Here is a 6,000-nt window from a genome sequence, read left to right as displayed (position 1 = left end):
CAGCCCGAGTAGTGGGACATCCCACTTGCTCCCGCCATTCTGTTTACCACAGGTGACAACCGCCATGGCTGAGAGGCAGGGAGGTCCCCCGAGGACCGAGCGAGGCTCGGTCTCCCAAAAAAAAAAAAAAGATACATTGAAGTAATTTAAAAACACTTAGGAAGATGTCATTTCTTCCTATCAAGGCGTCCTCCCTTTATGGTTTGTTGTTATATAGGGAACGATAAAAAGAAAGTTTTTTTGGAGGAGGTCGGCCTCGAACTCGAGGCTCTCGCACCCTCGCCTCCCTGAGGGCCCGAAGGCCGGCACAATGGGCCAGAGCCACAGTGGCTCCTGGGGTCGGGGGTTGTCCTTTCTTCCCTTTGACCTTACGCAGGGTGAGGGAGCCAATCACAAGAGGCTCACCCCTGACGTCACCCAGTCCCCAGGGCCAGTGAGGGCCCTGTGTTCCCTGGCGCCCCCTGGAGGGAGGAAGGGGAACTGTATCTGAGAGAGAGCAGCCCATTGGGTCCGCTGACTCCGGCCGGGTTCCCGTGCCGCGTCCAACACCCCTCACTCCCTGTCTCACTCCCCCACGGAGACTCAATTTACTTTCCATGTCCACATTCCCAGTGCTTGCGGAAGATATCCCGCTAAGAGAGAGACATGTCAAAGGTAGGGTAGATCCACATTTCCAGGCACCAAAGATGGAGATGTTCCAGGAAAGACTGCAGGGCCCCTGGGCACCTTCCACCTCCTTCCAGGCCATCACTGGCATGAGAAGGGGCAGACCAGTGTGAGCTGTGGAAGGAGGCCTCTTTCTGGAGGAGCGTGACCCCCAGTAAGCTTCAGGTGGGGCAGTTCCTGAGGGTGGGGATCTGAAATGTTGGGGTATCTCAGGTCCTCTGGGCTGTGGGGTGGGCTCTGAAAGGCAGGTGTCGGGGTGGTGGGTCCTGAATAGGAGATGCCGGGAAGGGTCTCTGGGTCTTTGTGGGTGGTGTACCACGCGGGATGGGAAGGCCAGGACTCGGGGCTGCGGTCTCAGACCCGGGTGAAGCAGTGTCCTTGCCCCAGGGGCTGCTGCTGTTGCTGCTGCTGAGCATGGGCGGGACATGGGCATCCAAGGAGCCGCTTCGGCCACGGTGCCGCCCCATCAATTGCCACCCTGGCTGTCGAGAAGGAGGGCTGCCCCGTGTGCATCACCGTCAACACCACCATCTGTGCCGGCTACTGCCCCACCATGGTGAGCTGCCCGGAGCCGGGGCAGGTGCTGCCACCTCAGGGCCAGACCCACAGAGGCAGCCGGGGAGGAAGGGTGGTCTGCCTCTCTGGTCAGGGGCTGCGGAATGGGGTGTGGGAGGGCAGGAACAGAGGGCTTCCTGGACTCCTGAGTCTGAGACCTGTGGGGGCAGCTGGGGAGCTCAGCTGAGGCGCCGGCCCCAGGCACAAGCTCATTCCCCCACTCACACGGCTTCCAGACCCGCGTGCTGCAGGGGGTCCTGCCGCCCCTGCCTCAGGTGGTGTGCAACTACCGCGATGTGCGCTTCGAGTCCATCCGGCTCCCTGGCTGCCCGCGCGGCGTGAACCCCGTGGTCTCCTACGCCGTGGCTCTCAGCTGTCAATGTGCACGCTGCCGCCGCGGCACCACTGACTGCGGGGGTCCCAAGGACCACCCCTTGACCTGCGATGACCCCCGCTTCCAGGCCTCCTCTTCCTCAAAGGCCCCTCCCCCCAGCCTTCCAAGCCCATCCCGACTCCCGGGGCCCTCAGACACCCCGATCCTCCCACAACAAAGGCTTCTCAATCCGCACTCTGGAGGTGTCTTTCTGTGGGCTCAGGGCAACCACACACACACAGGGTGGGTCCAGCTTCCAAACCATTTTCTACAGAGTCACAGTACAGAACTCTGGTAGAAAACAGGGTGGACGGCTGGGCGCGGTGGCTCACGCCTGTAATTGTCGGAGGCTGCGGTGGGTGGATCAGCTGAGGTGAGGGGTTCCAGACCAGCCTGACCAACATGGAGAAACCCCATCTCTACTAAAAATACAAAATATCGTCGGGCGTGGTGGTGCATGCCTATACTCCCAGGTACTTGGGAGGCTTAGGCAGGAGAATCTCTTGATCCTAGGAGGCGGAGGTTGCAGTGAGCAAGATCCCGCCATTGCGCTTCAGCCTGGGCAACAAAAACAAAGCTCCATCTCAAAAAGTAATAATAATAATAATAATAATAATAATAATAATAATAATAATAATAATATAAACATTAAAAATGTTCGGCCAGGCGCAGTGGCTCATGCCTGCAATCCCAGCACTTTGGGAGGCCGAGGCGGGTGCATCACCTGAGTTCAGGACTTCGAGACCAGCCTGGCCAACATGGTGAAACCCTGTCTCTACTAAAAAAAAAAAAAAAATTAGCTGGGTGTGGTGGTGCGCGCCTGTAGTCCCAGCTACTCAGGAAGCTGAGGCAGGAGAATCGCTTGAACCCGGGAAGCATAGGTGCAGTGAGCCGAGATCACGCCACTGCACTCCAGCCTGGGTGACAGGGCGAGACTCCGTCTCAAAAAAAAAAAAAAATAAAAATAAAAATAAAAATAAAAATAGAAAATAGTCAACTACTATTACTCAATAGCAACAGATGGTAAAATACAGGCTCAGAGAAATTAATGATTTGTGCCTGGTCACACAGCCAACAAATGGCAGAGATGGGACTTCAACTCTGGGCAACTGCACTCTGCCATCCTTCCTGTAGAACTCTGAGGAACTGAGAGTCTTGCATCTTGGAGGATGTTCCAATCAATTTTTTTTTTTTTTTTTTTTTTTTTGAGACGGAGTCTCGCTCTGTTGTTGAGACTGGACTGCAGTGGCGCGATCTCGGCTCACTGCAAGATCCGCCTCCCGGGTTCCTGCCATTCTCCTGCCTCGGCCTCCCAAGTAGCTGGGACTACAGGGGCCCACCAGGACGCCTGGCTAATTTGTTGTATTTTTTAGTAGAGACGGGGTTTCCCCGTGTTAGCCAGGATAGTCTTGATCTCCTGACTTTGTGATCCGCCCGTCTCGGCTTCCCAAAGTGCTGGGATTACAGGCATGAACCACTGCGCCAGGCCCAATTTTGTTTGTTTGTTTTGTTTTGTTTTGTTGTTTTGGGAAAGGGTGGCGTGGAGAAGACTGGGAAACAACCAGTGGTCACCAGAGCTGTAGCACCTCCTTCACCTCTGAGCTCTGGGGCTGGGAACCCCAGGCTTCGGGGACCACTGTGGAGGACGCAGGTGGCCCCCTCTTTCCTGACATCTCAGGAGAGGGAGCGGCAACCGGTTAGGGGAAGAAAAGAACAGGAAGGTTATACAGCCAGGTGGGGAAGGGGCCAACTCCCTGAAAAACCCCTTCCCAGAGTTCTTCTTCAAGCGCAGGGTACCCAAGAGTCAAGGCCCCGCCCCCTTTCCAGTGGCCCCTTTTCTACTTAGGTGACCGCTCCTGGCTGGGATGGGAGGTAGATGGACCGGGGGGTGGGGGAGGGTGGGGGGGGGGGGAGGAGGGGAAGGGAGAGGCAGTGGATGAAGGAGAATGGAAGAGATGACATCCCCCTTGGCCCATTCATCCCATTCAGGTCCCCAAGCCGCGCCCCCCTCCGCCCCACCTGCACTGCCAGTGCCAACGTCAGAGGGAGGAAGAGGGAGCTCGGCTTAGAAGGCTGAGGCCCTGCCACCTGGGCCACACAGATCATGTGGCCTTCCTTCTCCCCACAGAAGGCCAGACCATGGACACCCCCTGAGCTGGAGGTCATCCTCCATCTCCACCCTGTTTTCTTTTTCTTTCTTTTTTTTTTTTTTTTTTTGCGATGGAGTCTCGCTCTGTCGTGGAGGCTGGAGTGCAGTGGCGCAATCTCTGCTCACTGCAAGCTCCCCCTCCTAGGTTCACTCCATTCTCCTGTCTCAGCCTCCCAAGTAGCTTGGACTACAGGGGCCCGCGACCAAGCCCAGATAAGTTTTTGTATTTTTAGTAGAGACGGGGTTTCACCGTGTTAGCCAGGAAGGTCTCGATCCCCTGACCACATGATCCGCCCGCCTCGGCCTCCCAAAGTGGTGGGATTACAGGAGCGCAGCACCACGCCCAGCTAATTTTGGTATTATCAGTAGAGATGTGATTTCACAGTGTTGGCCAGGCTGCTCTCGAACTCCTGACCTCAAGTCATCCACCCGCCTCAGCCTCCCAAAGTGCTGGGACTACAGGTGTGAGCCATAGTGCCTGACCTGTAGTTGTTGAATATTTATTCTTAATCTACAAGTTGGGTGTGATGCAAGTCCTGTACATGGAGTCCCCCAAACTTCTAGAGCAAGGGCTTCCCCATAATCCTGGCAGGCAGGCCTCCCCTGGGGTTCCAAACTTCTGTCCCCACTGAAGTGTTTATCCTCTTCTCTAATCCCAGCCTCCTTTTCCCTGTTTCCATGTGCTCTGAGAGATGCTCCCGCTCCCCCAGGCTCCCTCTGCATCCCCCTCATTTTCTTCCTCCCCGCTGTGTCAATGGAGTCCTAACCCCCACCCTTGACATTGTCCCCTTTTCCTACTACAAAGTGGGACCTTCTTTTCCCCCGAGTGGTCCTGTCTAGGGGTGCCGCTGCCGGGCCCCCTCTGCTCTTCCTGCTGGAGACTGGGGCCTTTCGGGAGTCAGCAGGCACCCGGGCCAACCGCAGCCAGCGAGGGGTCAGCGATACTTCGCCGGCGAGTCATCAGGGTGAGCTGGCCGTGTGCGATGCAGTCACTGGCTGGGTGACAGACCCCCGGACCGCTGTGGACTTGGTTGTGCTCGAGGTGGAGGTGTTGGGCGAGGTGCCTGCAGCTGGCGGCAGTTCCCTCCGCCAACACTTCTTTGTCACCTGCTTCGAGGCCGATAACTCTGAAGAAGGTGGCCCAGGGGTAGGTGGAGAGGCTGCCGCCGGGGTGTGGACCGGGGGGCACTGGGTGTCTGAGTGCAAGGCCAAGCAGTCCTATGTGCGGGCATTGACCGCTGATGCCCAGGGCCGTGTGGACTGGCGATGGATTCAAACTGGCACTGCCTGTGTCTGCACACTCCTCAGCCGGACTGGCCGGGCCTGAGACTTATACCCAGGAACTGGTCAGGCAGAAAAAGAACAGAGCTGGATGCTGAGAGACGTCAGGGTTGGCCCAGCTGCTCTACGGACGGACCCCAGTTGGGGAACTCATCAAATCATGGCAAAATCACAACTCTCTGAATTTGAGCTCAATCTCTGTAGGATGGGTGCACCAACGTGGGGTTTTGAAGGTTGAATAGGAGCTCTCCCGGGGGAACTTGAGGGTAATCATGATGATGATGATAATAATAATAATAGCCACTATTTACTGAGTGTTTACTCTTTCGTAGCCCTAATACATAACTCCTCGGATCAACTCTCATGGATTTGATCATTGGTGACCTTTGGTGTTAAGTTGCTGACTGCTCTGTCACAGAGGACACCACCTTGCTCATCCTGGGGAGTGGGAGGGCACATTTCACGATGTGCATGGGGGAGGAGAGAAACTGGAACATGCAAGCAGATGGCCAGGGGACCTTGAGGACATGGTCTACGGAAGGCCTTTAAGTATCTGGGAGCTGGGGTTCAAATGAGAAATCTTACTTGGTGAGAGCAGGCAGGGGTTGGCTTCGAATATTCTGTTTTGAGATAAAGAGCTACCGATCACACGGGGAGTATAAGCAAGGTTGAATGAGAAGCGATCAGGATGCTGGAGAGTTCAGCCCTGGGCGGGGAGCTCAAGTCAGGTTTCTAGCCCTCTTCCCTGTGCCAACCTATACCCTACATTGGGAAAGAAACAGACCTTAAAATTGTCCAGCTTGATGGCATCGCGGGAAAGGGACTAAGTCCAGATAATGTCCTCCGAGGCTGCGGCCTCGGGGGCAGGACACACCTCCTGCGGGCCTATTCAATGATCAGTTAAATCACCTGAAGCACACGCATTTCCGGGGAGCGCTCCGGGCATCCTGGCTTGAGGGTAGAGTGGGCGGAGGTC

The 6,000-nt window shown here is 56.1% G+C and overlaps 1 pseudogene; it reads left to right on the top strand.

Moving 5' to 3' along the window:
- Positions 1-4,461: 4,461 nt before the first annotated feature.
- Positions 4,462-5,327, top strand: LOC129528767 (neurotrophin-4-like; annotated as a pseudogene).
- The last annotated feature ends 673 nt before the right edge of the window (positions 5,328-6,000 follow it).

Source organism: Gorilla gorilla, chromosome 20, assembly GCF_029281585.2.
Source record: "Gorilla gorilla gorilla isolate KB3781 chromosome 20, NHGRI_mGorGor1-v2.1_pri, whole genome shotgun sequence".
NCBI lineage: Eukaryota > Metazoa > Chordata > Mammalia > Primates > Hominidae > Gorilla > Gorilla gorilla.
Note: the sequence above shows the minus strand (reverse complement) of the source record. Positions and strands in the feature narration are given on the sequence as shown.